At 30.3% G+C, this 26,598-nt stretch overlaps 2 long non-coding RNA genes across 2 annotated transcripts; both read left to right on the top strand.

Moving 5' to 3' along the window:
* LOC139519136 (uncharacterized) lies at positions 1 to 4,734 on the top strand. The gene is made up of 3 exons (XR_011663525.1): positions 1 to 82; positions 3,805 to 3,872; positions 4,263 to 4,734. It is a non-coding gene; the product is annotated as an uncharacterized lncRNA (long non-coding RNA).
* Positions 4,735 to 11,946: 7,212 nt separating this feature from the next.
* Positions 11,947 to 14,776, top strand: LOC139519131 (uncharacterized). The gene is made up of 3 exons (XR_011663524.1): positions 11,947 to 12,020; positions 13,956 to 14,023; positions 14,497 to 14,776. It is a non-coding gene; the product is annotated as an uncharacterized lncRNA (long non-coding RNA).
* The last annotated feature ends 11,822 nt before the right edge of the window (positions 14,777 to 26,598 follow it).

The following is a 26,598-nucleotide window of genomic DNA, read 5'->3' as shown; positions in this document are numbered from 1 at the left end:
ATAGCGTTATTCTGACAGGTCACTATATATAATATGTATCAATCTTGTATTGTATACATTTACTGGAGTTAACCAATACAAGGTAACTTGTCTTTTTTTTTATAGTCAATTTTTATTTTTTAAATTGATAAAATGCACAGTCAAATTCTACACATGTTTCATTACATGATGATTAAATGAGTTTCATGTAAAATCTTGTTTTAAAAATTTTAAGAGATTAAAAGTTTACTATATTGAATTTGCGTCAAGAAAATTTGAATATTAAAACGTCAATCGAATTATAATACAAGATCTAACCAATAAGACTAATATGAGAAAATAAACGTTCGGTTTGAATGTTTCATCTCATGATTTTTACAATGGCATTAATAGGTGTAAATTTCGTACAGATACAAATCATTCGTTGGCTTCAAAGGAACTACTATGGTAGTTATAAGTTAAATAAAAGAATAAAATTCAAATTTAATGTAACTTGCCTAGCTTGTGTTAAAAGTTTTAACATACCATTTCCTTGCATTTAAAGGGGCACTAGCTGTCAAATTCATGTTCACCGATTTTAATCAAATTCTCATATTTAGTTAATAACAATGTAAAACATTTATCCAAACTATTAAAAGTCTAAAATAATCAATTTAACAGGTCACGGGCATGCAAATACGTAGCTTCATTTCGTGTGTATTTTAGTCCAGACGCCATCTAACTAATTATCAAGTTTACTTCTAAAGTCATCCGATGACCATATAAGCGATGTAAATATAAATATAGATATACATAGATTAAGAAACTCGTGTTGTTGGATTATTTTAGGTCTAATTAATTTCATAATATAGATGAAAAATAAATGTTTATTATTGTTTTTTTACCTGTGTATTAAAAGAATGATTTTATGTGGATCGTATCAGTCTATCAAATGATTTACCTTTGTTTCACTTTCAATGTTGACATTCTTTTTCTTTAAATAACTTTACGCATACAATTCACGTGTTATCCATCTCAAGCTAAGCGGTTAAATTGAAGTTCACATGAATACGGATTCAATAAGGTCGTATTATTCACATGCAAGTGAATAATTCATAATCAATGTTTTTTTAAGCTAATTTTGACAAAATTAAAGCATACGGACTGCTAAAAGCGAATTATTATTTCATTTTCATAAATGATTGAGCAAAAAAATTAATATATTAGATTTTTTATATATCTCGTAGACTGGTTCGCGGAAGTTTGGTAGTACTTAACATGTATTTATAATCTGTGCAAAAGGCAGAATTTGCTCCCCTATTTCGTTTTTATTATTTATTTATTTTTTAAATCTAACGAATCTTTGCACAGGACTTCTACAGTGATCCCAAATCATCAAGGGTTCACTTTATATAACTATTAGTCTAAGAATAAAATCGTACTGATTTAAATGTACCCATGCGTATGACCTATTTTGTTTATAACTTTTACCACCTTCTTGTATACAAGTATTCCTCTCTGACCAGGCCCACATTAATGCTTTTCTTGGATGCTTAAGTTTTGTTCTTAAAGTTTTTCTGTACCTTTAGGATGAAGTGTTATATATAATGTCAAATATTTTTTCCCGATTATATGTACTTATAAGTATACGAACGTTTTGCTGTTTTTTTTCAAATATAATGTTAAATAATAAAAACCTTCGCGCTTAATAGTAAATGTGATTTGAAAATGAAAAACATTCAATGCAAATGATACGTGAAACGAAAAATGCGTAATATCTAATGCATGATGCAAAGATTTCACAAAACTATGGTAATGACCATACTCTTATTGTCCAAATACTCTGATTGACCATCACATATGCAGAATCCCTAAGTTTAAAGTATATTTTCAAATATATAGATAGACAAGACAAGACAATAAATTATTTGAGTCTCACCTCTTATCAAACATTTACATAATATTACAATTTCCAATACAAAACAAGAGCCACTCTAAAAAAAGTTATGAGAGACTATAAAAAATGGTATATATAGTTACATTTATATGTCGTGTACATTTGATTATTTTGTACAGGTTATTACTTGTACAAATACTTTGTATGAGTAATTACTTGTATGATGCCATTATACAAGTTATTACCTGTAATTACTTGTGAGAAAAAGATAATAACTTGTGCAACACAATATCTTTGAGTTGTATATGCTTCTACTTTGTTACAGATATTGAAAAACTCCTTTCTGTGAGTTAGTAAGTCGGGATTGTTTTGTCAATTTTCGGGTATGGTTTTCTTTTATTCTGTTTTCTCGAATTATTTTGTGTTTCTTAATTTTTTCTTATAATACAGTGTATGTATTTTTGAAATCATATTGTATTTTTTTTCTTTTCTTTTTTTTTCAATTGTGTATTTTGTAATTAATGTTGTGTTTTTTTGGTTGTTGTATGGGATATACAAGCACCTGGCCACGTTCACTATGTGTAGTATTTCTTATTGTATCCTCTGATGAATTAACCCTTTTTCAACTGATTTTGATAGTTCGTTCTTATGTTGTAATGTTACACCACTTGCCCAGGAAAGGGGAGGGTTGGGATCCTGCTAACATGTCTAACCCTGCCACATTATGTATATACCGGTCCCAAGTCAGGAGCCTGTCATTCAATGATTGTCGCTTGTCGATGTGTTACATATTTTTTTCGTTCATTTTTGTAGATAAATAAGGCCGTTATAGAGTTTTCTCGTTTGAATTGTTTTACATTTGCCATTTCGGGACCTTTTAAAGCTGACTATGCGGTATGGGCTTTGTTCGTTGTTGAAGGCCGTGGTTTTTTTTTAATTTTGTGTCATTTGGGCTCTTGTGGAGAGTTATCTCATTGGCAATTATATCACATCATCTGTTTTATATTAGTACTATCTTTGAAATGTTAGAAAAATTAAGACACACGACAAACGCAGAGTAACAACATAACCTAGCATTAGACATTGAACAAATTAAGCTTAACAGCTAGTTGTCACTTAAATAGTGACTACTAGTGCAAAGTGACAAAGTCGTTAAAAGAAAAAAAAAAACCAAAAAAAACCTTCTACAAGTTGTTTTCAAAAATAAACCATGATAAAAAGTTGCAAATGTAATATCATATATTGGTATTAAAGGTTTATACCTTTAAGTCTGAGTAATAAATCATTTGTTTAAAGTGAAACGATTTCAAATATAATGATTTGTACAAGTTTTTATCTTTTTCTCAGTAAAAATTGTACAAGTAATTACTTGTACAATTGTATTTGTACAAGTAATAACTTGTATGATGGCTTCATACAAGTAATTACATGTATAAAATGTTTGTACAAGTAATAACACGACATATATATACACACATAAAATATAAAACATAAAACAAATTAAGAGTATACAAATTTTAAGAATATAATAAACATTTTCTTTTCAGTAAAATATCATAGCAGATTTTGGCAGTATAAAAGTAAACATTTTCATCACTAAATAAAAATACAAATACAAGATATGTAAGATTTAAATCTTGGCAATTTCTGTAGAGACATGCCACCAAGCGCAAGTTGTTTGTTGTTTGATACCGTATAAAACGTGTAAGTTTAGATTAGATAATTTGAAAATTTCGTATTTTATACAAAGAATAAACCACTTGGTTCTTATCTGCTACATGTATGTTACTTTAGTAAACAGGCAGTCCAGCAGGATTGGTTTTCACACATATATATTGATACATACGTTTACTACCAATGCAAAATACTATAAAAAAAAGCCTTAAGTGATAATTTGAGTAATAGAAAACTTATTTGGTATATTCAAATATATATGATCTGTATTGTAGATTGTTAATAACGATGGCCATTATAACTCTTCAAGGACTTTTGATCTTAGGAGTGATTATTGCAAATGGTAAGTTTACTACTATGTTGTGTTATGTGTACTATTGTTTGTCTGTTTATCTTTTTTCATTTTAAGCCATGACGTTGTCAGTTTATTTTCGATTTATGAGTTTGACTGTCCCTCTGGTATCTTCCTCTTTTACAAACTATTTGAATATATAGGTTTTTATTCATGATGAAGGGAAATCCAGAGAAGCGCTTCAGAAGCATGAAATTTAAAAGTTAGATTTTCAACATCATGGATTTCTCTTTATATGAGCCATTGAAAAATTGGTTTACATTAATCTTTTGTAATAAGCCATGCGTCATAAATAGATTGTTTTGACGATATCCGATGTTTCTTTTTATTATAATCATTATGTCATTGCAATATGATGAATGCATTTGTTTTATATTTCAGTCTCTGCCGATGTCATTGCTTGTGAAGGTAAATTAGCATACATAAAATGTTCATATCCTTCTAAGATTAAAGTCTCAAGTGCAATATATGGACGGACCGCTGATAGAAGCATATGCCCTCATCCACATTTACCTATACGTACAACTAATTGCAGATCATCAACTTCTGACAAAAAAGTAAAAGCAATGTGTAATGGTAAAAGAATATGTCGAGTAAAGGCTGATAATGGACAGTTTGGTGATCCCTGCTATGAAACCTACAAATATTTAGAAGTTAAATATAAATGTGTTTGATTATGTGTATTAAGATAAATAATGCTTTGAAAAAAACTAATGTAAAGAAATGTGTGATATTTTGTTTTATATATTTTCTGGTTTCAATGTACAAAAATAAGTATATTCATTATGTTTCCGTACGTTATATGTATGTTTGATTTGTATGTGTATTAATAATAAAAAAAACTCATAAAAGATATAAGGCTTAATTTTTTGTACGCACGATGTGCTTTTCCTCTACTTACGACTTACCGGTGATGCTCACACTCATCATTAAGGTATCTAGTTAACAAAATGTATCAGATAACCCTGTATACCAACCTACATGTCTACAAATGTATCATTGCTAAGAATAGAACATAGGGATAAAGAGAAAGTTTTGTCTATTATTTTTAAAACGTTATAAATATAGTAAATCTGAAAGGAAAAATTATATGAATTAAGTTTTTCATCCTATATTGAACTTTTGATGTCGTCTCTTAATGACTAATTGAAAACAAAGAGCAAACGGAAACAATTTGGTCAACAAAAGTATTTTAACTATAGCTGTATCGACCTTTTATATCCGTCCAGGACATTTTTAAGAGGACGACGGACTTGTACACTACTGATTATAGATGTAAATAGATAAAGAAATAATTCAAATAAGGCGGTCGAATTTGTATAATAATTTGCAATCGAAATTATCAAATTAAATAATTTTTGAAATACAGTAAACACATACATATTTGTGTCTAACGTTCGCGTCATATGTTGTCTGGGGGATGATAGTTGTCTTATTTGGCAATCATACAAACCTTTCTTATATTTAGATAGAAAAGTAAGTTACGGCTTTTCTAAAAAAAAAATGCCAAATAATAAGTTAGTCTGTCAGGTGAATCATTGACAAAAATACTCAGATAAGACCAATTCAAAATACTTATCCGTCTAATGATGAAAAACATACTGATTTAAATTGAAAGAAAAATTCAAAACGTGTAGCGGGATCCCAATACTCCCCTATGATTATATGTCAAAATCAAAAGCTCAAACACATCAAACGAATGGATAACAACTGTCATATTCCTGACTTGATACAGGCATTTCTTTACAAAGAAAATAATGGATTAAACCTGGTTTTATAGCTAGCTAAACCTCTCACTTGTACGACAGTGGCATTATATTTCATTATATCGACAAAAATGTGTGAACAAAACAAACGGACATAATTGGTACAAATGTCAAAATTGGGGTACAACATTCAACATTGTGTTATGATCTTAATCACTATAAAATTAAACAAATAGAATGAAATTCATAACAGTGTAGCTGTGGCCATTGATTGACGCATTAAATTCATCCATAGACTGGGACAGATTGGGTGAACGTTTGTCTGTAACGACCACAGACCACGACGTTCTTACGATAGACATTCAAACTGTGGGGTCACCAAAGGTACTCCACGCCTAAATAAAACAATTTGAACAACTAATCAGGAATAACCTTTACGTTTTGATTTATAATATTAAAAACTGAAAAAAACCTTTACTTGTGTTTTTGTTATGTTTTGACAATCAATTTTAAATGACATTGCACGTACTTTCAGAAAAAAATTATTTAAATGGCTTTAAAAGTTACAATGCAAATGTTGATAATTATCTTTTTTTCGGATGTTATAGGGATTTATCAATTGCGGTTGTTGAATTATGTCATCTTTTTAACTTTTATCAGGGATGAAATTTTATTTTAGAACGAATGCATGATCAACTTTCAAAAGTTGTGCATAATCAAAACATATAGACAAAATCATAGAAAATATACTTCTGCCAGGACTGTCTTTTTCGTACTTGTAAGTTATTGGACAGTAAAAAAGCTATTTGGATCAAGCTTTGTGAAATTTGCATTTACGTTATTTCATATACATGTGTATGTAAATTGGGTCGGTTTAAAAAAATATATAAGTTGATATAAAAAAAAGAAAAAGAGGTATGATTGCCAATGAGACAAACCTCCACAAAAGACCAAAATGAATACGTTGATTTCGCCAAGGGTTTTTCACACGTATAGTAGTGAACAGAACAGTTCAAGTTCCTATATACCGCAAATAAAATATGAATATATTATACTGTGCACTGCAGTTTGCATAATCATCTTTTTTTATGGATTTGTCGTCTTTCTTGGAGTGATTTAAGAGATAACTGTATTGTAATTGAAGCTTTAAGGACGTCCATCGGTAGTTTTACTGTCGCAAATTTAGTTTACCTGGCGACGCGTAGCGGAAACAGGTAAACGGGTATTTGCGACAGTAAAACTACCGATGGACGTCCGAAAAGCTTCAAATACAATACAGTTATCTCTATTATAATGCAAAACAACTTCATAATCAAATTTCAATCATTATTTCAGTGTAAAATCTTCATTAAAGAAAATTCCTTGAATAATATGTTATCTTCTTTGGTCCCTACACTAGGTGACGTCATAGGTATGCTTCCGGCGTCAAACATAAACACCGGGCGTTTTCTGGCTTCTGTGCCGCTTCAGAATGTAATAAAATTTGATAAAAAGAGGATTTTTAGGTGTAACATGTGAGTTTTATGGCTTTATTATTGTAGAAATTACATGTCAATACATTCAGCAATACACCTAATCGCTATTTATTCCATTCCGGATAAGTTCTAAAATTACACAACTTTTTCATCCATTTGAAGTTATCTTGGACCCTGTTTAAACAATGCACCATGCATGATACTTTTTAATGAGACCTGTTTAAACTACCGTAAATACTTCAAACAAAATATTTTTTTACTTTAATTTTAATTTCGAAAAAAGTGGATCATACTATATCAAAGTTTCTTTATGATCACTTTCTAAAGTTTTTTCTCCCTCAGCTCACTACTGATGACCTCCATTTTCCGGCCGGGGACCCAAAACAGGAAGTTGTATAAATGACTGTTTTTCCCGGAATAGACTAAATAGCGATAAGGTGTATTCAAAATGTCGGCTACCTTAGTTACAGACAAGGAGATAGAGAATTTTACGCTAACTGTCATCCAATCAGAACCATTGATACGAACTAATTGCATTAGAATATTTATTATCGACTTTTTCACCTCACTTACAATTTAAAACCAAGTCTTATATTTATATAATTTAAAAAAAAAAAAATCCCTTTTTTTAAACATACGTCCTTGCCATAGATAAGGACTTACATTCGAAAGGTCTTTCATTCATTTTAGCGAGTTGACCTTAGTTATATTGCGGATCATTTGTCCTTGCGGGTTCCATGTTTTTTTTTCTCTCTCTGTTATCATCCACTCATCTTTCGTGTTTTCCATGCAAAGACATTTTAAAGCTTTCATACTATGCAGTATGTGTTTTTCTTATTTTTGAAGGTCACACGGTGACCTATAGTTGCTATCGTCTGTTGGTCCCTTGAAATGATTTGTCTGGGTGTCTATCACACCACATATTGTTTTTTTTTATATGCAGTTTTAATAAAATTGAGGATTGAAACAGGGAATGTGTCAAAGAGACAACAACCAGAAAAAACGAGAACAGAAAACAGGCCCAAGGCAACCTGCGGATGTTTTCGTATTTAATATTATTTAATGGTATCAACTAAAAACATTATTTACTTAAACATGAAACTGTTGTATGTGATGTTTTTAAAATTATTCAAAACAGATTCCTTTAAAGCTTTGTATAAAGAAAGTTTAATTTTATGTATCGAAACGTTTAACAAGTGATTATTCAAATCCCCTCTGGAAGGCCTCTGGTAGATTGAGTGAGCTTAAAATCATCGCCAATGACAAACAAGTTATAGGTAATCTTTTCAGTTCAATTAATAACAATTTGTTTTACCGTCGACCACACTGTTATAAATTTGATTCTATGTCGCCTTCATTTAAATAACGTGATAACGAAGTCTCTTAATATCATTTCAAATTATAACTGATATTTATATAGATTACGTACATTGTAATCTGAAAAGTCCAAACGGAAACGGGCATATAAACACTTTGTGTTGATGTTAGATGTATTCCTATTTGTATCCATCAGATGAGTTGAGCCTTTATCAACTGATTTTTATATTTCGTTCTTATGTTGTACTGTTTCACGACTGTCTCAGGTTATTTGAGTATTGGAATCCCGCTACAATGTTTAATAGTGTATGTATGTGGCTGTCCCAAGTCAGGAGGCTGTAATTCAGTGGTTGTCGTTTGTTATTGTGTTACATAATATATTATTTTTTTGGAACATAAATTAGGCCGTTAGATTTCTCGTTTGAATTGTTTTATATTTGTCATTGCAGGGCCCTGACTATGCGGTATATTCTTTCCTCATTGTTGAAGGTCGTATGGTGACCTATATCTGTTACTTTCTGTTTCACATGGTCTCTTGGGTAGTTTTCTCATTGGCAATAATACCACATCTTCTTTTTTGTTTCTATAGAACAATTTGGTAAATTCGATTCAGCGAGAAGGGATTAAAGAAATATCAACGTTTGAAAATGTACAACTATAAAAAGGAACCAAATATTGTCTCTATTTTCGTTATACGTTTGCATAGATTTCCCCGTGTGAAATTAAATATCAAAGTATAGAAAAAGATAACTTATTGCTGTATTATTGATCATGATTTTATCATCTAAAGCAAAATATCACAACGTAACAGTAAGACTTATCATTCTAAATCTTCAGTCAGACCTTTAAAAGAAGCATTTTATTACATTGTCTGTTTGTATAAAAGTATGTTGAAGTTTGTTGTAGAGCCGAAAAATCTCACCTGTCAATCATACATAAAACACTATCAAAAATAATTATTAATTCAAAGAAATTATATGCAATTTTATGAAAACAATAACAAATACGCTGTTTCACAGAAAACAAGAATGACGTTTAATTAATGTCTAGTAAAGTACAATGTTATGACGTAAAATGTAAATGTTGTCGTAGATTGATTACTTAAATTATGTTTTATAAGTTAATCAACATAATAATGACAATGATAAACAAGAATGTGTTCCCAGTACACGGATGCCCCACAAAATGTTGAACTTCGTACTTTTAAATACAAGCTTTATTGACGAGTGAGTGTAGATGAAAAGTGCGCAAGGTTTACAACATTATAAACCTGGTATGTTGAATGAGTGTTGTTTTATTAAAAATACCAAGAGAATATTATAAGTTAAATGTTATAATGATATGTATATCCATATCAATCGTACCTTTCGCTACAAATTAGAATGTTGAGACATAATTCTGCATAATTTGTTAAAAATGAAACCGAAAACAAAACAAAGTACACTTGAAAAGAAATTGTGAGGAAATAAATTTTACTTTATTTTTGGTAAAACGGACAATCCATATTTTACGAATATTTTACAGTGACTTTGAATTTAAGTTGTAAAGAATTGATTAAATTCATTGCTAAATATACTTAAAAAAGATGATTGAATTTATAACGGTCAATTAGATTTATTATAGTAAAGGTTAATATAATATGTACAAACACTAATAAAAGAAATATTTAGAATTAATATGTCAATTGTTCTTGAACAATTAGGAGGTCTTTCCTTTTGAAATGTAAAATACATTTTCCAATAGAGATATAACGTATTGAAAAGTTCTTAAACACACAAAAAACTGTTAAAATATGATAAAAATCAACAAATTCGGATTTAAGGAGATGACCTTGCATTTTGACCTTGTGACCTTTGTAAAGATCATCAGTCCACAATGTCATTGCAAAAGACCCCATGGATCTAAGACCTTTGGTTCAAGAGGTAAAGCTAATTTTACCTTTTCAGAACCGTCAACGGGGATTATGCTCCTGAAGAATCTGTCAAATCTCTTCGGTCAAAATGTAAAAAAAAGTTGTGCCAGAGTGACCTAAACATTTTTCAGTGTTTACTATTTCTGTAAGATTAACCGTTTTTGAGATATCGACCAAAAAGTTGAAAGGTCACAGGTCAAAGTCAACCTTAAAATCCTTTAAAACACTTTAAAAAATACCATAAATAAGGTAAAAAAAACACATCATTCGCTATCCGGGACATAACCTTGACCTTTGACCTATTGATTTGTCAAGGTAATTAGTCCCCTATGTCATTGCTGAAGACCCCCATGGGTCTAGGACCTTTGGTTATATAGTAAAAGCTGATTTTGTCTTTTCAGAAACCGAAAACAGGGGTTATGACCCTTAGAGAAAGGTTAAATATCTTCAGTCAAAATATAACAAAGTTGCGCATAAATGACCCATACATTTTCCACTATTCAACATTTCTGTAAGTATTAAGGTTGCTGAGATTATCCCATAACAAGGTGCTAGATCAAAGGTCAAGGTCAACATACAAATTTGACCTTGAGGTATTTTTCAAAATCAAATGAATTAATGATGAATGGTGAAGATCCTAGGTGTCTACGACTTACGGTTTCTGAGTTTTGGTGGCCAACCGACACAGGTTAATTTCATAGGGCATAACCATACCAATGAGTCGTTGAATCTTTTGTATTCAAATGTAACGAAGAACCAGCGTCTAGTCCTGAACAAATTTCACCCTTCGTTTTTTTTCTACCTATTACGGTTAAGGTGTTGGAACGATAACCAAGTTTTTGTTTGTTTCGTAGGGATTACTCCGAACCGACAAAATTTGTCGACTCAAAGGGTGAGTTCCAGATAGGTATTCATGACACCGATACAATTTGTGAACATGAAAGCGACATGTCTTACAGTTAAGGCGGATAACTTCGTCAAAATTTCGCGGGAAAAAAAATAAACAGAAGATATACAGTTAGGGGTTTCCCTTTTGAAAAAGAAAAGACAATAGCAAGAGGCTAAAAAAAAAAAATAATTTATATTTATTGTTCAGAAATATAATAAAGCTGGGAGGAAAGACACAGAAAAATATAAATTTATAGCTTATCATTTTGTTGTCAACATCTGCCTTATGTCCGCATTCTGAACTGACATGGCTTCGTTTTTATGCATCCCGCACTGCCGGTCGGAAGAAGACCAACAGTGACACTATTTTTATTCACCAGAATCCCCAGTCACCCTTAAGAGTTGATTTCAACTTGCCAATGCTGTACGCAAAATTGAAAGATGACACATTTACTGTTCCTTGACCTTTAAATTTTTCTTTTTAAGGTTATCAGTAAGTACCAAGTCCTTATAGATGAATATCCAGCGACTACATTATCAAAAGACCGATGATTGTGACTTTGTTTATGAAAAGGATATGGAGTGGACGATACTGTTATAAATCTAAACGACTCCTTAAATCATTTTGTTTACAGCGCAAACCTATGGCAATTCCTAGAATTAATTTGTCCAGTAACCTTGCCTTGTAACATCCGTCAATAAATTAAAAAAAATAAGGTACATTGTAGGTCACACCTCCTGAAAAAACACAAAATCGTCATAGCGCTATTCTGACAGGTCACTATATATAATATGTATCAATCTTGTATTGTATACATTTACTGGAGTTAACCAATACAAGGTAACTTGTCTTTTTTTTTATCGTCAATTTTTATTTTTTAAGTTGATAAAATGCACAGTCAAATTCTACACATGTTTCATTACACGATGATTAAATGAGTTTAATGTAAAATTTTGTTTTAAAGATTTTAAGAGATTAAAAGTTTACTATATTGAATTTGCGTCAAGAAAATTTGAATATTAAAACGTCACTCGAATTATAATACAAGATCTAACCAATAAGACTAATATGAGAAAATAAACGTTCGGTTTGAATGTTTCATCTCATGATTTTTACAATGGCATTAATAGGTGTAAATTTCGTACAGATACAAATCATTCGTTGGCTTCAAAGGAACTACTATGGTAGTTATAAGTTAAATAAAAGAATAAAATTCAAATTTAATGTAAAAACTGTAACTTGCCTAGCTTGTGTTAAAAGTTTTAACATACCATTTCCTTGCATTTAAAGGGGCACTAGCTGTCAAATTCATGTTCACCGATTTTAATCAAATTCTCATATTTAATTAATAACAATGTGAAACATTTATCCAAACTATTAAAAGTCTAAAATAATCAATTTAACAGGTCACGGGCATGCAAATACGTAGCTTCATTTCGTGTGTATTTTAGTCCAGACGCCATCTAACTAATTATCGAGTTTACTTGTAAAGTCATCCGATGACCATATAAGCGATGTAAATATAAATATAGATATACATAGATTAATAAACTCGTGTTGTTGGATTATTTTAGGTCTAATTAATTTCATAATATAGATGAAAAATAAATGTTTATTATTGGTTTTTTATCTGTGTATTAAACGAATGATTTTATGTGGATCGTATCAGTCAATCAAATGATTTACCTTTGTTTCACTTTCAATGTTGACATTCTTTTTCTTTAAATAACTTTACGCATACAATTCACGTGTTATCCATCTCAAGCTAAGCGGTTAAATTGAAGTTCACGTGAATACGGATTCAATGAGGTCGTATTATTCACATGCAAGTGAATAATTCATAATCAATGTTTTTTTTAAGCTAATTTTGACAAAATTAAAGCATACGGACTGCTTAAAGCGAATTATTATTTCATTTTCATAAATGATTGAGCAAAAAAAATAATATATTATGCACTAGTAGTCACTACTAGTGCAAAGTGACAAAGTCGTTAAAAGAAAAAAAAAAAAAAAAAAAAAACCTTCTACAAGTTGTTTTCAAAAATAAACCATGATAAAAAGTTGCAAATGTAATATCATATATTGGTATTAAAGGTTTATACCTTTAAGTCTGAGTAATAAATCATTTGTTTAAAGTGAAACGATTTCAAATATAATGATTTGTACAAGTTTTTATCTTTTTCTCAGTAAAAATTGTACAAGTAATTATTTGTACAATTGTATTTGTACAAGTAATAACTTGTATGATGGCTTTATACAAGTAATTACATGTATAAAATGTTTGTACAAGTAATAACACGACATATATATACACACATAAAATATAAAACATAAAACAAATTAAGAGTATACAAATTTTAAGAATATAATAAACATTTTCTTTTCAGTAAAATATCATAGCAGATTTTGGCAGTATAAAAGTAAACATTTTCATCACTAAATAAAAATACAAATACAAGATATGTAAGATTTAAATCTTGGCAATTTCTGTAGAGACATGCCACTAAGCGCAAGTTGTTAGTTGTTTGATACCGTATAAAACGTGTAAGTTTAGATTAGATAATTCGAAAATTTCGTATTTTATGCAAAGAATAAACCACTTGGTTCTTATCTGCTACATGTATGTTACAGTCCAGCAGGGTTGGGTTTCACACATATATATTGATACATACGTATACTACCAATGCAAAATACTATATAAAAAAGCCTTAAGTGATAATTTGAGTAATAGAAAACTTATTTGGTATATTCAAATATATATGATCTGTATTGTAGATTGTTAATAACGATGGCCATTATAACTCTTCAAGGACTTTTGATCTTAGGAGTGATTATTGCAAATGGTAAGTTTACTACTATGTTGTGTTATGTGTACTATTGTTTTTCTGTTTATCTTTTTTCATTTTAAGCCATGGCGTTGTCAGTTTATTTTCGATTTATGAGTTTGACTGTCCCTCTGGTATCTTCCTCTTTTACAAACTATTTGAATATATAGGTTTTTATTCATGATGAAGGGAAATCCAGAGAAGCGCTTCAGAAGCATGAAATTTAAAAGTTAGATTTTCAACATCATGAATTTCTCTTTATATGAGCCAGTGAAAAATTGGTTTACATTAATCTTTTGTAATAAGCCATGCGTCATAAATAGATTGTTTTGACGATATCCGATGTTTCTTTTTATTAATTTGATAACTTTTCTAAGATATTGATTGATTTTATTTCTACTTATGAAAACGACGGCATCGTAAATATTGACATACCACTTATAATCATTATGTCATTGCAATATGATGAATGTATTTGTTTTATATTTCAGTCTCTGCCGATGTCATTGCTTGTGAAGGTAAATTAGCATACATAAAATGTTCATATCCTTCTAAGATTAAAGTCTCAAGTGCAATATATGGACGGACCGCTGATAGAAGCATATGCCCTCATCCACATTTACCTATACGTACAACTAATTGCAGATCATCAACTTCTGACAAAAAAGTAAAAGCAATGTGTAATGGTAAAAGAATATGTCGAGTAAAGGCTGATAATGGACAGTTTGGTGATCCCTGCTATGAAACCTACAAATATTTAGAAGTTAAATATAAATGCATTTGATTATGTGTATTAAGATAAATAATGCTTTGAAAAAAACTAATGTAAAGAAATGTGTGATATTTTGTTTTATTTATTTTCTGGTTTCAATTTACAAAAATAAGTATATTCATTATGTTTCCGTACGTTATATGTATGTTTGATTTGTATGTGTATTAATAATAAAAAAAAAACTCATAAAAGATATAAGGCTTAATTTTTTGTACGCACGATGTGCTTTTCCTCTACTTACGACTTACCGGTGATGCTCACACTCATCATTAAGGTATCTAGTTAACAAAATGTATCAGATAACCCTGTATACCAACCTACATGTCTACAAATGTATCATTGCTAAGAATAGAACATAGGGATAAAGAGAAAGTTTTGTCTATTATTTTTAAAACATTACAAATATAATAAATCTGAAAGGAAAAATTATATGAATTAAGTTTTTTCATCCTACATTGAACTTTTGATGTCGTCTCATAATGACTAATTATCTTTTTTCGGATGTTATAGGGATTTATCAATTGCGGTTGTCGAATTAAGTCATCTTTTTAACTTTTATCAGGGATGAAATTTTATTTTAGAACGAATGCATGATCAACTTTCAAAAGTTGTGCATAATCAAAACATATAGACAAAATAATAGAAAATATACTTCTGCCAGGACTGTCTTTTTCGTACTTGTAAGTTATTGGAGAGTAAAAAGGCTATTTGGATCAAGCTTTGTGAAATTTGCATTTACGTTATTTCATATACATGTGTACGCAAAATGTATAATGTGATGTATATAGGAACTTGAACTGTTCTGTTCACTACTATACGTGTGAAAAACCCTTGGCGAAATCAACGTATTCATTTGGGTCTTTTGTGGAGGGTTGTCTCATTGGCAATCATACCACTTTTTCTTTTTTTTATATCAACTTATATATTTTTTTAAACCGACCCAATTTACATAGTTTAGGACGACTTCCTATATTTTATGATCGCAAATAAAATATGAATATATTATACTGTGCACTGCATTTGCATAATCATCTTTTTTTATGGATTTGTCGTCTTTCTGGGAGTGATTTAAGAGATAACTGTATTGTAATTGAAGCTTTAAGGACGTCCATCGGTAGTTTTACTGTCGCAAATTTAGTTTACCTGGCGACGCGTAGCGGAGACAGGTAAACGGGTATTTGCGACAGTAAAACTACCGATGGACGTCCGAAAAGCTTCAAATACAATACAGTTATCTCTATTCTAATGCAAAACAACTTCATAATTAAATTTCAATCATTATTTCAGTGTAAAATCTTCATTAAAGAAAATTCCGCGAAGATATGTTATCTTCTTTGGTCACTACACTAGGTGACGTCATAGGTATGCTTCCGGCGTCAAACATAAACACCGGGCGTTTTCTGGCTTCTGTGCCGCTTCAGAATGTAATAAAATTTGATAAAAAGAGGATTTTTAGGTGTAACATGTGAGTTTTATGGCTTTATTATTGTAGAAAGTACATGTCAATACATTCTGCAATTCAAAATGTCGGCTACCTTAGTTACAGACAAGGAGATAGAGATTTTTACGCTAACTGTCATCCAATCAGAACCATTGATACAAACTAATTGCATTAGAATATTTATTATCGACTTTTTCAGCTCACTTACAATTTAAAACCAATTCTTATATTTATATAATTTTTTTTAATTTTTTCCTTTTTTTAAACATACGTCCTAGCCATAGATAAGGACTTACATTCGAAAGGTCTTTCATTCATTTTAGCGAGTTGACCTTAGTTATATTGCGGACCATTTGTCCTTGCGGGTTCCATGTTTTTTTTCTCTCTCTGTTATCATCCACTCATCTTTCGTGTTTGCCATGCAAAGACATTTTAAAGCTTTCATACTATGCAGTATGTGTTTTTCTTATTTTTGAAGGTCACACGGTGACCTATAGTTGCTATCGTCTGTTGGTCCCTTGAAATGATTTGTCTGAGTGCCTATCACACCACATATTGTTTTTTTTATATGCAATTATATCTTTAATAAAATTGAGGATTGAAACAGGGAATGTGTCAAAGAGACAACAACCAGAAAAAACGAGAACAGAAAACAGGCCCAAGGCAACCTGCGGATGTTTTCGTATTTAATATTATTTAATGGTATCAACTAAAAACATTATTTACTTAAACATGAAACTGTTGTATGTGATGTTTTTAAAATTATTCAAAACAGATTCCTTTAAAGCTTTGTATAAAGAAAGTTTAATTTTATGTATCGAAACGTTTAACAAGTGATTATTCAAATCCCCACTGGAAGGCCTCTGGTAGACTGAGTGAGCTTAAAATCATCGCCATTGACAAGCAAGTTATAGGTAATCTTTTCAGTTCAATTCATAACATTTTTTTTTACCGTCGACCACACTGTTATAAATTTGATTCTATGTCGCCTTCATTTAAATAACGTGATAACGAAGTCTCTTAATATCATTTCAAATTATAACTGATATTTATATAGATTACGTACATTGTAATCTGAAAAGTCCAAACGGAAACGGGCCTATAAACACTTTTTGTTTATGTTAGATGTATTCCTATTTGTATCCATCAGATGAGTTGAGCCTTTATCAACTGATTTTTATATTTCGTTCTTATGTTGTACTGTTTCACGACTGTCTCAGGTTATTTGAGTATTGGGATCCCGCTACAATGTTTAATAGTGTATGTATGTGGCTGTCCCAAGTCAGGAGGATGTAATTCAGTGGTTGTCGTTTGTTATTGTGTTATTAAGGTCTTTCCTTTTTCTAAAGGGAAAGACCTTACTGTATTTCTTCTGTTTATTATTATTATTATTAGGTCTTTCCACGTTTCCGTGGAAAGACCTATTGGATTTCTTCTGATTATTATTATTATTAGGTCTTTCCACCTTTTGTGTGGAAAGACATATTGATTTTGTTCTGATTATTTTTTTTTTCTTCCGCCTAATTTGTTTCTTGCGGTGTAAAAATGTTTCAAAAGATGTCGCTTAGTTTTTTTGTATATGAGATCATACAGTCTATACGCTTTTGAAACTCACCCTGTTTAACCGAACACTTTTCTTTGTAAGAGTTATCTCCCTAAACACTGTTTTTCTTGTTATCAGATCTCCTCCGCAACCGTAAAAGAAAGCGACAAATTTATTTTTCCAAATTGCTCGTTATATCCTCAGAATGTTACGTTTTATTTTGACCGAAGCTTTACGAAGACCCCATATGAGAGTAATTTCCCCTTTTGTATTGAAATAAGTGAAATAAATTTGTAACTGGAAAACCATAAGTGATAGAGGCCTAGGGTCTTTTGATTTGAGGCCCTTGCTCAAAAAGTATGAAAATGAGGTCAAGGTCATGTTCAAATTTTTGATTTTGGCTTGTTATCTCTTATTTTCAGAAATCATACAAGATATCGACAAAATATTTTCACACAATTGTTAGTTACGACATGTCGTAACACATGAATTTTAGTCGAAAGGGTACAAAGACATTTGACGCGAGTTTTCCCCCTTTTTTATATCTAATATCATACGTATGGTAATATAACTCATTAACAATATAAAGTAGAGGACTAGAGTCTTTTGATTTGAGGTCCTTGGTTTATGACCTTGAAATTGAGCTCAAGGTCATATGCTAATTAAACGTTCTAGATTTTGACCTTTGCTTTTACCTCATATGTACACATGATAAAGCCATGGGACTTTTTGCATTAAGTTGTATTAGCATTGTGACCTTAAAAAACACAACCGGAAGTGACCTTTTGTAAACCGGAAGTAGTTATTTTTTGTACCATATATTTTTGGAATCAGTGTCAAGTAAACTATCAAATAATACCGGAAGTAATATATATATATATATATTTTTTTATAGAAACCATATATTTTTTTAATAAGCTTTCAAAAAGCTGTCATTTGGCGCTAAAATTGACATTTAAAACCAAATTTTAATATTTTCATTTAAAAAAAGGTCTTAACTGGTGGAAAGACCATCAATGGTTCTCTGAACAATTGGTTTTTAATTTTTTTTTTTTCTTCCGCCTAATTTTTTTCCTTCGCTGTTTTTTTGTTTCCATATGTCGCTTAGATTTTTGGAATATGATATCGAACAGTTTATACGCTTTTGAAACCAACTCGTTTTAACCGAATACTTTCCCAAATAAGAGCTATCTCCCCGAACACTGTTTTTCTTGTTATCTCTAAGGCTTCGCAACCGTATAAGAAACCGACAAATTTATTTTTCAAAATTGCTCGTTATATCCTCAGGATGTTCTGTTTTATTTTGACCGAAGCCATATATAGATTCCATATGACAGTTATCCCCCCTTTTATGTTTGATATAAGAATTTGCATTTCTAACTGGTAAACCATAAGTGATAGAGACCTAGTGTCTTTTGATTTGAGGTCCTTGGTCCAAAAAAATGAAAATAAGGTCAAGGTCAAAGGTCAAGGTCATATTATAAATTTTGATTTTGGCTTATTTTCACTTATTTTCAAAAGCTTTATAACTTATCGACAAATTATTTTTACTAAATTGTTAGTTGCGACATGTCTAAACTTATAAATTTTGGTTGAAAGGGTGCGTAGACAATAAATGGGAGTTTTCGCCCCTCTTATGTTTAGAATTATGCGTAAAGTGATATTACTCATAAACCATACATATTAAGGAACTAGTGTCTTTAGGTTTGAGATCCTTAGTCTATGACCTTGGAATTGAGGTCAAGGTCATAGGTTAATTGGACGTTCTAGATTTTGACCTTTGCTCCAAATTCATATTTAGACATCATAAAGTCATAGGAACTGACATATCAACTGAATTTTTAATATTTTCACATCAAAATATGTTGTAAGTGGTGGAAAGACCATCAATGGTTCTCTGAACAATTGGTTTTTAATTATTATTATTATTCTTCCGCCAAACTTTGACAAATTTATCCGCGTTAACCGTAAGACGTGTCGCTTTCATGTTCACACTTTGTATCGGTGTCATGAATACCTATCCAGAACTCACCCTGTGAGTCGAAATATTTTGTCGGTTCGGAGTAATCCCTCCAAAACCAAAAAACCTAGATATCGTTCAAACACCGTAACCGTAAGAGGTAGAAAAAAAGCGAAGGGTGAAATTTGTTCAGGACCAGACCCCGGTTCTCCGTTACATTTGGATCCAAAGGTTTCAACGACTCATTGGTAGGGTTATGCCCCTATGAAAATTAACCGGTGTCGGTTGACCACCAAAACTCAGAAACCGTAAGTCGTAGACACCTGGGATCTTCACCATTCATCATCACGTGTGACTTTGAAAAATACCGCAAGGTCAAATGTGTATGTTGACCTTGACCTTTGACCTTACACCTTGTTATGTGATAATCTCAGAAACCATTATACTTATAGAAGTTTTGAATAGTGGAAAATGTTTGGGTAATTAAGGCGCAACTTAGTTACATTTTGACCGAAGAGATTTGACCTTTCTGTAAGGGGCATAACCCCTGATTTAGGTTTCTGAAAAGACAAAATCAGCTTTTACTATATAACCAAAGGTCCTAGACCCATGGGATCTTCAGCAATGACATAGGGGACTAATGACCTTGACGAAGGTCAAAAGGTCAAAGGTCAAGGTCATGTCCCATATAGTGAATTATGTGTTTTTGACCTTATTTAAAGGATTTTCAGTGTGTTTTAAAGCTTTTTAAGGTTGACCTTGACCTTTGACCTTACAACCTTTTAGTCGATATCTCAAAAAGGATTGTACTTACAGAAATAGTAAATAGTGAAAAACGTTGAAGAGGATGAGGCGCAACTCTTTTATATTTGACAATACATTCTACGTCTATTGGAACATGTATTTTACATTACAAAAGGAAAGACCTCTCAATTGTTCAAGAACAATTGACATTTTAATTTAATATATTATTTTTTGGAACATAAATTAGGCCGTTAGATTTCTCGTTTGAATTGTTTTATATTTGTCATTTCAGGGCCCTGACTATGCGGTATATTCTTTCCATATCGTTGAAGGTCGTATGGTGACCTATATCTGTTACTTTCTGTTTCACATGGTCTCTTGGGTAGTTTTCTCATTGGCAATAATACCACATCTTCTTTTTTGTTTCTATAAACAATTTGGTAAATTCGATTCAGCGAGAAGGGATTAAAGAAATATCAACGTTTGAAAATGTACAACTATAAAAGGGAACCAAATATTGTCTCTATTTTCGTTAAACGTTTGCATAGATTTCCCCGTGTGAAATTAAATATCAAAGTATAGAAAAGGATAACTTATCGCTGTATTATTGATCATGATTTTATCATCTAAAGCAAAATATCACAACGTAACAGTAAGACTTATCATTCTAAATCTTCAGTCAGTCCTTTAAAAGAAGCATTTTATTACATTGTCTGTTTGTATAAAAGTTTCATGATTTTATCATCTAAAGCAAAATATCACAACGTAACAGTAAGACTTATCATTCTAAATCTTCAGTCAGACCTTTAAAAGAAGCATTTTATTACATTGTCTGTTTGTATAAAAGTATGTTGTAGTTTGTTGTAGAGCCGAAAAATCTCACCTGTCAATCATACATAAAACACTATCAAAAATAATTATTAATTCAAAGAAATTATATGCAATTTTATGAAAACAATAACAAATACGCTGTTTCACAGAAAACAAGAATGACGTTTAAATAATGTCTAGTAAAGTACAATGTTATGACGTAAAATGTAAATGTTGTCGTAGATTGATTACTTAAATTATGTTTTATAAGTTAATCAACATAATAATGACAATAATAAACAAGAATGTGTTCCCAGTACATGGATGCCCCACAAAATGTTGAACTTCGTACTTTTAAATACAAGCTTTATTGACGAGTTAGTGTAGATGAAAAGTGCGCCAGGTTTACAACATTATAAACCTGGTATGTTGAATGAGTGTTGTTTTATTAAAAATACCAAGAGAATATTATAAGTTAAATGTTATAATGATATGTATATCCATATCAGTCGTACCTTTCGCTACAAATTAGAATGTTGAGACATAATTCTGCATTATTTGTTAAAAATGAAACCGAAAACAAAACAAAGTACACTTGAAAAGAAATTGTGAGGAAATAAATTTTACTTTATTTTTGGTAAAACGGACAATCCATATTTTACGAATATTTTACAGTGACTTTGAATTTAAGTTGTAAAGAATTGATTAAATTCATTGCTAAATATACTTAAAAAAGATGGTTTAATTTATAACGGTCAATTAGATTTATTATAGTAAAGGTTAATATAATATGTACAAACACTAATAAAAGAAATATTTAGAATTAATATGTCAATTGTTCTTGAACAATTAGGAGGTCTTTCCTTTTGAAATGTAAAATACATTTTCCAATAGAGATATAACGTATTGAAAAGTTCTTAAACACACAAAAAACTGTTAAAATATGATAAAAATCAACAAATTCGAATTTTAGGAGATGACCTTGACTTTTGACCTTGTGACCTTTTTAAAGATCATCAGTCCACAATGTCATTGCAAAAGACCCCATGGATCTAAGACCTTTGGTTCAAGAGGTAAAGCTAATTTTACCTTTTCAGAACCGTCAACGGGGGTTATGCTCCTGAAGAATCTGTCAAATCTTTTCGGTCAAAATGTAAAAAAGTTGTGCCAGAGTGACCTAAACATTTTTTAGTGTTTACTATTTCTGTAAGATTAACCGTTTTTGAGATATCGACCAAAAATTTGAAAGGTCACAGGTCAAAGTCAACCTTAAAATCCTTTAAAACACTTTAAAAAATACCATAAATAAGGTAAAAAAAACACATAATTCGCTATCCGGGACATAACCTTGACCTTTGACCTATTGATTTGCCAAGGTAATTAGTCCCCTATGTCATTGCTGAAGACCCCCATGGGTCTAGGACCTTTGGTTATATAGTAAAAGCTGATTTTGTCTTTTCAGAAACCGAAAACAGGGGTTATGACCCTTAGAGAAAGGTTAAATCTCTTCAGTCAAAATATAACAAAGTTGCGCATTAATGACCCAAACATTTTCCACTATTCAACATTTCTGTAAGTATTAAGGTTGCTGAGATTATCCCATAACGAGGTGCTAGATCAAAGGTCAAGGTCAACATACAAATTTGACCTTGAGGTATTTTTCAAAATCAAATGAATTAATGATGAATGGTGAAGATCCTAGGTGTCTACGACTTACGGTTTCTGAGTTTTGGTGGCCAACCGACACAGGTTAATTTCATAGGGGCATAACCATACCAATGAGTCGTTGAATCTTTTTTTTTTTTTTTTTTAACGTGGATAATATACTTTATTGCACTCTATTGCTGTTAACAATTTTCTTAGTGTACAGCATTGCACTAAGTATCCCTGATATATTAGTTATTAGGTATCCAGGGAGAATATCTAATAAAGGTAAATTGATGTTACATTACAATGTTACAATATTTTAAATGATTTCATGTTTACCGGAGAATATTTCACTTCCGTCCGATAGTGTTTTTTAATATTAGATAAATGTGCATCGTTTTCCATCATCATCTTTGTGATTTGGATAAATTTAATTCACAATACTTAGACAGTTTGTCTAATTTAAAAGGTAAGTTGATCATAATTTTCGTGATGTTTTGAATCATAATAAAAGTGTAACTGTTAACTTATTTGAAACCTGTTGTATTTTAGACTGATGTATCTAAACTACTCGGGTAAACATGATTATACACGACATCAGAGTGCACTACACATAGTTGTCAAAGATAAACACATAAGGTATAAAGTAAAAAAAGAAGACAAAAAAGTGTGTATTATACAATATTGAATGATACATTATTATCTTTTTTTTTTTTTTTTTTTTTAACACGTGGTATTAAAGTACATTAATGTCACCTGACATGCTCAAGTCATGTGACTTAATACTTGGGTCATGTGATCTCAGGGATATTTGTACAAATCCTTGTTATTATTTATGATCATTTATGTAGTTTAGGGTTTTTAAAATCAATTTACTGGTTTTTCTTTTAATTATATTATTGATTTCAACTATAGATTTTATTTCTGCCTTGAATATTTTAAAGATATCTACTTTTGTTCTTCTTGAGTCAGAGATGTAATATGATTTGTAGATAGAAAAAGATATTACAGTCAAAAGAAAGTTAATATCATAGTAAGCTTCATCATTTATTTTATATCCTACTACAAGATTTTCTATATTAAGAATACTTTCATTGAAACCTATAAATTTAAGAAGGTTGGATATTTTTGATAAAAAATTGCTGTTGTAACTGCAAGAAAAATAAAGATGTTCATAATCTTCTTTTATACTGCAATGATTACATTTATTATTTGTGAGTATTTTCCATTTAACTAATAAATCATTGCATGGAAGTATAAAGTGAATTAATTTCCATCTAAACATTTTCAATTTATTGTCAGGTAAGTAGTTAAAAATGAAGTTGAAACAATTTTCTAGTTTGAAGTACAGGTTTTTGGCAAACATTTTTTCCCACATTATAACTCCTATAGGTTTGTCCAGTTTGTTTTCATTTATAATAATGTTATAAATTTGTTTTGTACTCATTTTAGAATTGATTTCTTGATTAAGCATGATTTTTAGACTATTTATAGTATTATGAATATTAACTTTAGTTTTAATTGAATTATCTTGATTTATTATTGTAAGCCATTGATTTGGTATAGCTTTTTTAATGCAAGATATCTGCCTGATCCAATCTTGTTTGTTTTTTAGTTTAGAAAGTATATATGTTTCTGAAATTTGACCTCTGTCATCTGTAATATCATTTATGAAATACAAATTGCTTTTTACCCACTCTTCAAAGAATAAACATTTTCCATTTAGTCTGAGAAAGTTATTTCCCCATAGAAATTGTTTTCTTATTTGTAGAAAGTCATGTGGGTATGATGACCCACCTCCTTTAACACTAATCCAAGTTTTAATTAATTCTTGGTAAAATTCTGGAACACTCTTGAAAATTGATTTATCTAGATCATTTATATTTTTCAGATTCATTAGAAATATTATCAAGTTATTACCAAATTTATTTAAATAATATCTTGGTATAACTGTCCAATTGTCTGTTTCAGTATTAAATAATTTTGTTATCCAGCCCATGTGTATGGATTTTATAAAATTATCGATGTCTATCATTTTAAGTCCCCCTTTTTTGTACTCTGTTGAAAGAGTTGATCTTTTAATTTTGTCTCTTTTACCATTCCATATAAAATTATATATGAGGGTTTTAAATTTTTGTAGCGAATCTTTTGGTATTACAGTATTTGATGCTATATATGTTAAGTTTGGTAGAATTAAAGATTTAGTTACTACTATTCTTCCTAATATACTTAGTTTTCTTTTCTTCCAGTTAGCTATGATTTTTTCACATTTCAATATTTGTTTTTCAATATTAAGATTTTGACATTCTAATCTGTTGTGTCCAAAATAAATTCCTAAACTTTTGATAGGTTTATCACTCCAATTAATATTCTCATATTTTTCTTTGCAGTGCTTTAATTTGCCAAGCCATATTCCTTCAGTTTTAGTTCTATTAAGTTTAAGACCAGAAAAGTTACCAAATGTTTCAATTAAATTTAATGCAATTGTAATGTCCTGTTTAGAATGTAGGAACAGAGTGGTATCGTCTGCTAGTTGACATATTTTTAGTGTATTGGTGCTGCTTTCTAGCTTAATTTCTAATCCTTTAATATTTTTATTTTCTCTAATTTTTATAGCCATTATTTCTACGGCAAGAACAAAAAGTAACGAAGAAAGCGGACAGCCTTGTTTAATACCACGGAATGCTTTAAAACGACTTGAAACCCAGCCATTATTAGTTATACATCCCTTAATATCTGAATACATTAGTTGAATCCATTTTAAAAAACTTTCTTTAAAACCAAACTTTTTTAGTGTTTCAAACATAAAGATCCACTCAAGAGAGTCAAAAGCTTTGCTAAAATCTAGAAATAAGACAGCTCCGTCTATTTTGAGATTTTCTGAATAGTCAATAGCATCTTGTATCTGTCTAATGTTGAAACCAATGTACCTATTTTTTATATATCCTTTTTGATCAGAATGTACCAGTTTATGAAGTAGGGGTTTAAGTCTTTGTGCCAAGGCATATGCTAGAAGTTTAACATCATAATTCAAAAGTGTTATAGGTCGATAATTATCAAGTGACAATGGGTCATTTTTTTTATAAATAAGTGATATAACGCCTATTTTTTGTGTGTTGGACAATTGTCCTTTAGAATAGCAATAGTTAAATGTTGATACTATTAAAGTTTTTAATTCTACCCAAAACTTTCTGTAAAATTCAACATTTAGTCCATCTAATCCTGGGGCACGGTTTAATTTCATTTTAAATATAGCTTCTGTGCATTCTTTTTCAGTTATTTCTCCTTCGCAAGTATTACTTTCACTTTCAGTTAATTTTTTATGTTTTTTAATATCATTTAAATAATTTTGTGTTTCTTGTAAATTTGGATTTGTTGACGTGTATAAATCTTTATAATATTTTACTTCAAGGTTTAATATTTTTTCATGATCCCTAGTTATCTCCCCTTTTTCATCATATAGTTGTGTTATGGTTTTTTTGCTTTGCCTAGATTTCTCAAGACCTAGAAAATAAGCTGAATTTCTTTCACCCTCTTCCACCCATTTTGCTCTAGCTCTAATTTGGTTACCCTTTATTTTTTCATAGTAAAGCTTTCCTAATTTTTCTTCTGTATATTCTATTGTTTGCAATAAACTTGTTTTGGTTGTATTATTGTTTTCAGTATCAGCTAAGAT

Source organism: Mytilus edulis, chromosome 1 (genome assembly GCF_963676685.1).
Source record: "Mytilus edulis chromosome 1, xbMytEdul2.2, whole genome shotgun sequence".
Lineage (NCBI taxonomy): Eukaryota > Metazoa > Mollusca > Bivalvia > Mytilida > Mytilidae > Mytilus > Mytilus edulis.
The sequence above is the reverse complement of the archived record's forward strand: the minus strand, read 5'-3'. Positions and strand labels throughout refer to the sequence as shown.